This window comes from Dreissena polymorpha, chromosome 1 (genome assembly GCF_020536995.1).
Source record: "Dreissena polymorpha isolate Duluth1 chromosome 1, UMN_Dpol_1.0, whole genome shotgun sequence".
NCBI classification, from domain to species: domain Eukaryota; kingdom Metazoa; phylum Mollusca; class Bivalvia; order Myida; family Dreissenidae; genus Dreissena; species Dreissena polymorpha.
The window spans coordinates 182,841,264-182,853,409 of NC_068355.1; the positions used below are offsets into that span (position 1 = coordinate 182,841,264).

A 12,146-nucleotide genomic window follows, 5' to 3' on the forward strand; every position below is an offset into this window, starting at 1 on the left:
GTCGAAAAAAAAAAAAAAAAAAAAACATCATTGGAAAAAAAAGTTAATACTAATAACATCAGAACAAAGACAACATATCTTTTATAACCTTAACACAGAGACAAAAAATCAAATTATGCAATGAAACACATCTATATCTTCAAATGAAATGAGTCCTAACAGCACCTTATGTAACATCAGGCAATTTTAAACACTCCATTACATGACATGCGTTCTTCTCCCATTAAAACGAAAAACTGCGCTTCATTTCCAAAATTGGATGCGCACCATTACGCAATGCGATGCCCGTTGCATAAATCTTATATAAGATAAACTACTCATACACAAATTACCCGGTATGTGTTTGCTCTTACTCGACTTATGAGATCGTACATGAAAAAAAATCGAGGTAGATCGATCCATGCGTCGTCGCGGTAATGTTTGTCAAAGTTGTTGTTGTCATGAAAACTCGTTGATTTACAACGCAAAACGTCTTATTTGAACTGACGCGAATTAATTCAATCATATTTGTCAACTTCGCTTTTGCTTTATTTTGATAATTTAATCCAAAGTTTAATGTTAGCAAGTGTTTTTTTTTACTGGAATTGTAAGCAAGGAGTCAGTTAAAGTCTTCCGAAAATGTGCAGTCTGTGTGAATTGACAGTTTGACGTCATCAAAGGAAAGCCGCTTTCTGTCGGAAGCAATTAAGCGACAAATTTCGCGCCGAAAAAAATGGCTTCCTTTGTCTAGCAATGAACATGCCGAACCAATCGTGTGTTTGTTTCTCAATTGCAATCCTCCAATTTAATAAAAGCACGTGCATAGCTCCGCCTTCGAATCTTTTGCAGAGAACGGAGGCGGAGTTTAACGGTTAATTGAGCTATTGTTTTACACAAGTTGAGTTCCGATTTGCCGAAATTACTCGGCCCTAAGCATTGAAACGACAAATACATTTATCAATGATTTTCCGAGATATACCGATTTGTTCCGATTTCCAAACTTTCTGTACAGTTCCTATAAACTATGGCGGACGTGTTTACAAAATTCCTAAACACATATATCGTAAATAATGGCAGTGTTTTATTGGATTATTTATACTAATTATCAAATACTATCGGGTTTGTTTAATATAATTAACATGTTAAACAATATAGTTGCGTCACAGACACGGAAATAAATTTTGATGGGGTCGACATTTGACTGACGCTGATTTTCTTATTGTCTGTAATTTTTACCCGAAATAAATTTTGAGAAGTGCCCATAAAAGGACTGGTACATAATGTGTCACATTGAAAAATATCCCGATCTCTGCAATATATGTGAACCAATGGTTGATTGTACTTACTTGATTTTATTCGCAACCGTACTCAAACCGGATCGTTTTTTTTCTCGTTTCGCTCGTTTTGCAGTGCGGTCGGGAATAAAATATTTTAAAAAAAGACGATTTTCCGATTTTATTTTTTTTCCCATTTTCCAAAAATTAGGGTCGGCGGTTTTGTAAACCAAGAAATATAAAAGTCGTGGCCTAATCAATATTACACTATGAAAGGAACATAAATATTTATTGAATGCATATATACATACATGTATTGAGAATAATCAAAATAAAAACCATTAGAAGAGCAACAAAGATTTTAATATTTAGAGGTTTAACCGTATCAATTTTTCATAAATAAATACTGTACATATAAATGTGTGGCAAATATTCAACCCAAATCATGTTAGTAAACATTATTGCAATTAATTCAGGAAACGTGTACTGTACATTGTACAATATCCGATATTGAGGTTTCAAACATGTTTTAGAATATTGCTCTAATGTTTGATTGTACTATCTTATTATTTGAGTCATGTTCTGAGAAAACTAGGTATAGTGCATGTGCGTAGTGTCGCCCCAGATTAGCCTGTGCAGTCTGCACTGGCGAATAAGGGATGACACTGTCTTCCTCAATTGGATGTTTGCTAAGAAGAGACTTCATTTTAACAGCAACTGTCATAAATTAGAAAAAGGCCTTCGCGAATAAGCCTGTGCAGACTGAACAGTCTGATCTGAGACGACACTTTAAGTACATGCATAAAGCCCAGTTTGCTCAGAACGCGTCCGCGTCTCATTAGATCATCAGTGTTGTATACAATATATGTACATTTTATTAATCTTGAAAGCTTACAATATATACAAAACATTTACAAAATATACAATGATATACAGGTAATGAGCAAAACAGTTATGGTTTTAATAAAGTACATCAAGTTAAACCCTTCTAATTGAATGTGTTTTAATTTCCCTCATAGTTATTGAATTTTTTTAATCGACAACTGAACAGTAATATTATATATACAAAATATATACAAAACAGCATTTACAAATATTTACACATGAACTTTTCTTACAAAATCACTTAAAGTTTAAATGCCATACTCCTCCTACAGTAGGTTACAACTTATTACACAATCCGCTTCCTTTTGAATGCCGGTAATCTGCGACAGTCAGGGCAGTACCATTTGCCCTTTGGTGGTTTCTCTATTTTAACACACCTGTAGTGAAACCATTCAATTTTACATTCAGTGTTATCACACGCTATCATCTCACCGTGTTCCACCTGACTACAAAGACAGTATAAAGTTTCATCACTCACATTGGTGGGGTAACAATTTAGACTGTCAGTCACTACTTTCTTGTTCACATCAACTGACTTTAAGACAGATCCTGGTAATGTCGTGTAAAACTTCCCAACTAATTCTGGCAGTATTGCCGATTTAAAGAATTTTTCTGTTTCTTCACAAATAGTCTGCCACAAACCCTCGTCAAACATCACTGCTTCTATGTGACAGTTTCTCTCCGTCCACACAACAAAAAAGCACCTTTCCATGCGAGTCACACCCATCTGCGTCTGGATCTGGTAATAGTACTGATGATTTTTGTCTAAATGAAGTTGTCCATCTGTCTCTTTTAAGAAATCACATGTCTCACTATTGAGTTCCTCACTGCGTATACTGTATGGGCATTTGATTTCAATGCACGCAGCCCCGCAACAATCACACGTGAATACGCCGTCTGGCGATGCCCCAATAAATGGGTGTGTCTGACTAATCACAAGACCACTGTCCGTTATCATGCTGTTATCATGAACTGGTCCTATTTCATTCATAAACACATCTCGTGCCCGTTTTTCATTGTCGCGCCCCCATTTTGTCGCCAAAGAGGTAAAGCCATTTGAGTCTGGGTAGCATATCGATTTCACCAGGCTTTGCGAAGGGTCAGATTTATTGGTCTTTACAACAGCTTTTGCGTTTGACGCTGTAACCCGCCCTGCCCTAAAACGATGCCACATAACTGAATTCGCCTGTTTTTTGGTTTGTTCTTCCACATTTCCGGCTTGTTGGGTAGAACACTTTATTTCAATGTTGGCACAAGCATGCAAAACATCCGTATAACACGCTCCAATTACTTTTTCGTTTTTAAGTTCGGTCAACACTGTAGGGAAATCATCAGTGTCTGACTTTGGCACATACTTCTGGGCAAAGGGGGGAACAAGTGATAATATGGCTGGTTTAGAGTTTAATTTGCTCAATTGTTCGGCAAAAGCTTCAGGCACATTTCTTGACTTTTTGAGTGGGGCCTCTGATGTTGAGGCACACAAAGATTCTAGTTTTTGATCTAACTGCTTCTTTGCTGTTTTTGCTGACACAAAGTCAATGTCCCTCACCTCCTGATATGACACAGACTTGCAATCTGATGGCAAAAGCCAGTAAGCCTTAGACTCGGTCACAGTTTTCGCGTCACATACTTTAACTGTAGCTTCAATGGCGAATAGAAGTGACGCCACATGTGTACGTGCCTCGCCCAGTCCAGCCATGCAGTTGCAGTGGCAAGAAACAATGTTCCCGTCTTTAGTGGCGATAATCCAGGGTCTTAAAGGCTTCTCCCGCATTCTCTGTGAGTGGAGAACCTGGAATTTACAACACATTCATGTACATATTATAATATAGCGATATAGTTAATAAGAAGCTAATAATTTTGAGTACATCGCCGTGATATTATGCACGTTTGGAAAGAATATCCATGCCCAATCATGTAACCAAGAAGGATGTTAGACCATTCAGGGCATAAACGTGTCAGAATGTTTTTGTGTGTGTAAAGTTTAAAGGCAGTCATCGATCAACACTTTTCCAAGCAGACTACTGTGGCACTTCAGCAAATGCTTAAATCACCAACAAAGAGTCATTATTGACATGAAAGAAAGTTTATTTTGAAAAATGTAGAAATTAAGATTGTAAGTTCAAAACAATAAATACCTTTGCCATTACAATCACATGCTGTCCATGTACAATCCCGACTTTATCACGGACCCATCCGCACACAAACTGGTTGTAAGCCTCTAAAGACTTGTAAGCTTTTAAATCATCCTTGGTGTATGGGCTTGGTGTGAATAATAAATAATTCACTATGTCTGGATACGCTATTGTCGGCAACACATTAACATCTTGTGTCCAACTCAATTTTTCTTCGTACGGATCAAGTCCACCGACAATCGATAATTTCCCTTCATATCGCTGTTTTTCATCATTAGTCAGTCCATCTTTGTAAGCAATCGATTTCTGCATATTTTCTTTCGATTTTGCCATCATTTACATATTTTAACGCAACATATAACTCTCTTTATTTGTATTTGTTTATCGACAACAAAACAACGCTTTGAAAATTGCAAGACTGCCTCTAATATGGCGGACGTGACGGTGTTAGGGTAAAAATCTCCCTTTCCTGAAATCCCTCTATAAGGTTTTTAATTTTGGGATGCCATACTTTCTGGCAGTGGCCTAATAGGGGGCCTTCTCATCAACCCCTTGTAATAAGCTGTTTTTATGGAAGAAGGTGAATATAACCTAAAGTTCTTTTGTGGAACCTACAATTATAATTAAGTAAATGAAAATAAGTACTAAATATAATATGCAATTACCAACATAAACACTTGCTACATGTAGTTAAAATTGTATTACAGCATAACCAAAAAACATATCCGGATTTCACCTTTTTCATAGTGAAAATTAATCTATTTATACGATGTTTTGTCAAATGGCAGTCACATGACTTATGAATGAAATAATGAACTTTTGCAGACGAAACCGATGCATTATCCCACGGTCTTTTTACAAAGACAATTGGGTGTAAAGTGTTCAAAAAATGTGCATTAAGTAAAATACATAAAAATCCATCAATTGCAAACCAATCAACCATATCTTACCTTTTAATCCGCTATTTTCCACATAACAAACAACAACTATAGTAAATTGTGTGAAGTGTACTATGTGCTATTGTATGACGTCAACGGATGTCGCTTATGTATCAAACAGAGGCAAAACAAAAATGCGTCGAATTAGGGCAGCGTCAATTCGGGTCACTCAACGATATATTTATTTCTATATTTAGAATAATACTTACTACAATTCCTTTAAGCAAACAGCGTAGACCCAGATGAGACGCCACATGATGCGGCGTCTCATCTGGGTCTACGCTGTTTGCAATGTCCTTTTTTCAGGACGCCAGGCATAAATGGGTTAAGAGTAGCAAGAGGCAATGATTTTTTTTAAATGGGAATATTTGAATGATATTTGGCATTGATGTTATACTACTTAAAACAAACATAATGATGTCTTTCTTTTTTTATTAGGATGAAAAATAGATTTTTTATGATTTTTTTAAAACACGTAAAAAAATAGGTGAATTTTTCTGCTGTTTTTTCTGCCAAAAATCTGGTTCATTGCCAGCAAACAACTGACATTTGCATTTAACCAGCTATTTTGGCCATTTATAAGTTATTTTTATCTATGTGAATGCCTTTTTAGATATAAAACACATTAAAACATATTAATAACACGTATTTTTTATTGGTTTTGCACTTTTTACTGCACAGTTTATGGCAAAATAAGGGGGCATACAAATATATATTTATGTGCGTGAATAGCCTTTGTCTTTACTGCTATCAACAACAACTCTGCAGCTTTTTTAAGGTTTTATTTTCAATGATAACTAATGGTGAACTAACACATAATTTGTTGACACAATTTATATTTGTTGTGCATACACAATATACAAATACTTGTGAAATGTCCAATTACCCGACATTACATAATGATGAATTAAAATGACACATGCCTCCCAATCACGATGACGAGTTGTTCAAATTAAAAAAAAACAACATTGTTGATGTTGGTTTTTTTGTCAGTCAAAGGTAGCATATAGACAAAAACTAATCCCAAAGATTGAAATTTTTCATAAGTGATGATTGATGAATCATTTTACTTCAACTGCACTCTCACATGTCAGACCGACAGTGTCACGAGCAGACATAGTGGTCACTACAAAACAATGAAATTCTTATGGGGGCTTTCAATAGTTTTGACAAGTTTTATATGTTGTTCACTCAATTAAAATAAATTGTCCATTAGGTAAAATAAGTCCTCAAATTATAAATACACCCCAAGAACAACAGCCAATACTTAAATAAGGTTAACATGCAGACAATAGTTCACTGCCACACATGTTTAACAAAAGTAAAATCATTTGCTTCATTAAATAGGTTCAAAAACCAAAATTCTTCTTATTTAAATAAGACCTAACACTAGTTATTTGAACTTCAATGTATCTGTAAGTATTTTTCCTAAGATAGGTGACTAACAAACCTATCCAATGGTTTAAAAAATCTTATATTCAGTTATCGCCTATGGCGATTTCCTCCTGATTTCTTCTCTTTTCCCCCCGCTGCCTTCAGCTTCTTTGCCTCAATCTCCTTTATCGGGGCGCATTCACAAACAGCAGCTTCTTGCGGTACTCTGTAACATGTAAATGAACATTTGAGCTGCACTCTGGGAAAACGGGGCTTAATGCATGAGCCTAAAGTGTCATCCCATATTAGCCTGTTTAGTCCACACAGGCTTATCAGAGACAACACTTTCTGCTTCAACTGGATTTTCTTTAAGAAGGGACTTTCTTAAACGGAAAATAGCTTAAAGGTTCATTGTTTTTACCATTCAAGGCTTTTTTAAGGCTGTTGGGGGAAGGGGCCTTAGCCTTCATATTATATAGGAAAAAGTGTGTGAAACCCAAAATTTGGGGATACAACTCACGCATTGTTAGTCATAGGGGAATGTAATTTCCAGGTGTAAGTTTCTTTTTTTGGGTTAAGTGCATGAATATAATGAAAAAAATTGAGAGGATGTAGCCTTTTTATGAAAATTTCCGAGGGATTGTAGACTAGATTAGGCTACAGCTTTAGAATTAAAAAAAAGAGAATGCTCTTCCTTATCTTGTGATATCAGTCTTCTTAAACTCAATTATGTGATATCTGTCTTTTTAAACTACATTTTGTGATATCTGACTTCTTAAAAGTATAACAGTATATATTTCAAATGCTTAAACATTAGTGAATTACAATAATGATGATTAATTAATGTTGATAATAAATGTATTTCAAAATGACCGATACATTGCCATAAAATAAAATTACATGGGGTTTATGTTTCAAAATGTCATTCTGCTGAAATGTCATTTATATACTAAGAATAATATTTATTGGTTAAAATTGCATATTATTTTTTATCTAGTACCTGATGCGGAAGCTTCAACTTTTCAGCTTTTGCAGCCCGGTCCTGTGTAAATTGACCTGGCTGCGGTGATACACGCTCACTGTGAGACTCCGAACGCTCACTGTTAGACTCCGACCGTTCACTGTCAGACTCCGAACGCTCACTGTTAGACTCCGAGTCAAACTCTTCCCAATCCTGAGACTCTGACTTATTAGTATCAAACATATGTCTGCAAAAAGAATAATTGAAATAATATATCTACATAATATAACTAAAATACAGTGACTGTATCGAATTGTTGTTCACATCCGACGTTAAATAAAGATTCTTGTATCTTGTATCATTAATGCAATATCCGAAATACTTGCTGTCCGAATAGTGCAAGTCTGTATTTTGTATTATCGAAACGTCTATTTACAGATATACGAATGAAATCTACCATTACGATATAATGTCGGCATAAATATATCCTTCAATGATGTTTAGCACGTACAACACATTTTTAGGCAACTTTACAGAGCAAAAAAAGAACAATTGATATTTACGTCGTATGAATTTTCAACAACGGCGGCCATCTTGCCATTCATGAAATGGGTCAATAGTGGGTCCATACATTAGCAACAACCAGCAGAATTACGGCATTTTGCAAAGCAATTAGTGGCATGAATGGAAAGGAGAATGATTAACCTTCAAAATAAAAGCAATTTTTCTACTGGGCAATGTATCTTACCTATTTTTCTCGATCTAGGAAATTTTCTTAGGCTTTCTTTTAATCTTCAACGCAACTGTGTGGAAACGAAAGTGCTTTGCCCGCGAACATAAATGTATTAACTTATATGATTAGTGGTTATTTTAACCATATCCAATCGAAAACCACCTTAAAAACGACGTAATTCCGACCCCCTATCGGCACTATTTTTATGAACGAGATTTCGCGCAGGAATTGTTCAGTAATAAATGAGCCGTACGCAGTTGCCTCCCTTGTGCCCATCGCTATTAAGGTTACAATATACCAAAAGATTTCCTACACAAATTCAATGTAAAAGCAATAACTTCAACAAAAAATAAAGTCAAACTTTTGCGCATAGAGACCCCCATAACCATACCTTTTCTTAAAGAGCATTCCAAGTCGCAATGATTTAGACAATAAAAAAGGGGGGTCATGCGTTTTGCAAGAAAGAACTCGATGCGAATCAGCGGTCACTGTTTTACAGCCATCAATTTACCGGGTTCGTACCAGTGGATGTGGGTTTCCCGCCATCTGTCAAAGTCTCATGTAGTCTTTAACCTTCAAGCAAATGAGTGAATTTCTGTTAAACATCAATGTTTTCCCTACCACATGCACAAAGAAACATTCTAAAATAAAGTCATGGCAAGTGCCCACACAGAGAATTGTGTCTTCTTATAAATGATGTTCAGGTTTTTAAAGAGTATAGCATTGCACTCCAAAAAGATTTAGTATATTGTAACCTAAAGGAAAAATATGTTCTGCATGAAATGTGTTTTTCTTGCATATTATTATCTTCCTATTCATATTGCACCAATATATTAAGTTTGGCTGGATTATCTGTCCATTTGGCCATTTTAGATCACATTTTCACATGCGGGTGTTTTCGGTCCGAAGAAGGCGATTTAAGGGCTGTTAAAGCTTAAATGTCCCTTTAAGAGTTAAAGCTGTTGTGTTCAATATCTGCAACAAAATACCAAAACAAACCATATGGACAGGCACGTGGGGCTTATGCGGGGTGGGGAAAGAATGAACTTGTCAGATATTTTCACTCTAAGCAATTTTGATAATGTCTTTTTTGTGTGTGTTTTTTTTTAAATACCCCCAAAAATGTCAATTTCCCAGCAAAAATATCCAATTTCATCCAAGACAAACAACAAATAAGCAAAAATGAGAGATCAAAGATACTTTGAAGTGTAGAAATCAATAAGCTTCCTATAACTTGTTGTTTCACACTTATAAAAGTGTGAAATCTTGAAAGCGCCTTGTTGCTCGGAGCCCATTTATTTACCAGTCGCAAATGGTATATTCTAGCATATAATGCCATGGGTGCCTTTAAACTGCAGCAGATGGTCAATATGCTCTGCCAGCTGTCATTCAGAGGTTCAAGAGAATACAAAATTTCATATTTTGGGCGCAAAACAAGTACTTTTGACTATTTTTATGGTGGCAATCTGGTCAAAATGGGCGTTAATAACTGAGCGAAAGACAAAAATGCTCATTTTGGGGGTTTAAACTAGAAGGAAAGGTTAAAATGAACAAGATACATATATGTTGGAGAGCATTATAAGCTTAGAAATGAAGTTCTATGAAGTAACAGGGGCAGAAAGGCAGCTCAGATCAATGCAGGCTTCCTGAAAGAGGTTTCTAGTACATCTTCTGGGGACACAGCTTCCCGCAGAATTCTCAACACAACACATATCATTGATCCATGTCACCTTTGTATGCAAAGACAAGCAAATAAGGTCAATACTTCCCATAAATCACTGAATGAGAGAAGCATGTACCAAATGAAAAACTAAACTGGTTGCTGAAAGTGCCACATTTTGGCAAAAAGATCCCTCTAAGGTAAATGATGAAGGGGACACTTGCTACAACAATCCTATGTTTAAGTCGGACGCCACATCCTTTCAAGCCGGGACCATGACTGTAAGCATATTGTGAGAAAACAATACCAAACACAAGCTAATTGTAGGGTTACAAGTAGCATATCAACTCAGATGCACTGCATACATGCTTAGGAACAAGGATAAACCTGTTAAGTGCCAACTTCTGCTGCCAACAAAGCGCGAGCTTTACGTGTCAGGACGCGGAACTATCCATACAAACTGCACGGGGAATTGCAAGGCGGCAAGGGTTTGAGTGACCACAAACCTGATTATGACAGTATTTCACACCTTAAGCATCATAAATATGCTTATTTGCTTGCGTACATGATAATAATTTAGTATTATTACCTGTTTTACCATCAACAACCCTTATCCAGTGGCCCTCGGCTTAGTTGCAGACATTCCTCTACCTGAAAAAGTCAAAATTCCCAATAAAAAATAGATATAAAATGGCAAAAAACATGCACTTAAGTATTTTTAGTGTATTTTTATGAATAATATGAAGTAATAAACCTTGTTATGTTCATGATTGCACTAAATATGAAGGCTGCCTCAATTAAGTGTCTGCTGCACTGTCCAAACTGTAAAAATGTCCGCCATTCCATGTCGGTGAAATGGGGCTCTGTTTGAATGTTCATGCTTTATGCACTAGCTATTGTTGCGTTACTGGATCACGGAGTTCCTGGCGTTGAATTCTGACTTCATGTAGCACACTAACGCTACACGGTCAACCAATATGCCTTTGAATTCAAGTCGGAAAGCAATTTAGCCCTTATTTGGCTATATCAGGGTGGGGGTCAACTTGAAAAACAACTATTCCAGGTCAAATTATCTGAATTCATGCATTTAAGGCACTTATTTTCTTCTCTTTTGTTAAGAAATGACCAAAAATCAGCTTTCCCAGTCATATTTTGCACTTGCAGATGATATTTCATTTTTACCTAAAGCTAGTTTAGGTTACAATATACCAAAAGATTTCCTACACAAATTCAATGTAAAAGCAATAACTTCAACAAAAAATAAAGTCAAACTTTTGCGCATAGAGACCCCCATAACCATACCTTTTCTTAAAGAGCATTCCAAGTCGCAATGATTTAGACAATAAAAAAGGGGGGTCATGCGTTTTGCAAGAAAGAACTCGATGCGAATCAGCGGTCACTGTTTTACAGCCATCAATTTACCGGGTTCGTACCAGTGGATGTGGGTTTCCCGCCATCTGTCAAAGTCTCATGTAGTCTTTAACCTTCAAGCAAATGAGTGAATTTCTGTTAAACATCAATGTTTTCCCTACCACATGCACAAAGAAACATTCTAAAATAAAGTCATGGCAAGTGCCCACACAGAGAATTGTGTCTTCTTATAAATGATGTTCAGGTTTTTAAAGAGTATAGCATTGCACTCCAAAAAGATTTAGTATATTGTAACCTAAAGAGGGCCAATACTACGAAGACGCATGCTTCATGTCAATGTTTTGCTTTACAAATATCAAATAATAATTACCTAATAAGTATCTTAATAAACTGTCGTCAATAGTCGTTGTTTTTCAATTTAGTAAACATCGATCTACAAAGTGCGTTAATGATGTAATAATCTAATCCGTTTTGACCTTGTTATTCGATAATTACTTTCTAAGTATTTTTACTTGCCATATCTTCCCGCCATTTTGATTGTTGTTGTACGTTGGACGATACGGACAACGTTCCACACGGACCTGACGAAACGGTCCACATTTATGTCAGTATCGAAAACATAACATACGGATCATCGTTGAATAATGTAAATTTAATGTTCATTCAATATTGTGTTAATATATATTTTTTAATCAATTTCCTGTAAAAATACAGCATATTTTTATGTTATTACATAGTTTAACGGCGCAAATATGGATAACTCCGTGTTTGTAAGTTTCTGAATTGTTTGTATAATCGCATTATACGCCATATGCTTAATAACTTAAGGCCATTCC

The 12,146-nt window shown here is 35.9% G+C and overlaps 1 protein-coding gene across 1 annotated transcript in view; it reads right to left on the minus strand.

Moving 5' to 3' along the window:
• LOC127864893 (uncharacterized) overlaps window positions 1-11,605 on the minus strand; it is a 95,525-nt gene extending 83,920 nt beyond the window's left edge. Inside the window, exons 1-2 of the mRNA XM_052404787.1 lie at window positions 11,362-11,605; window positions 10,529-10,590 (exon numbers count right to left, since the gene is read on the minus strand). The gene's annotated coding sequence lies outside the window, so the exon portion shown is untranslated. The remainder of the gene's footprint in view (window positions 1-10,528; window positions 10,591-11,361) is intronic.
• Window positions 11,606-12,146: the final 541 nt, after the last annotated feature.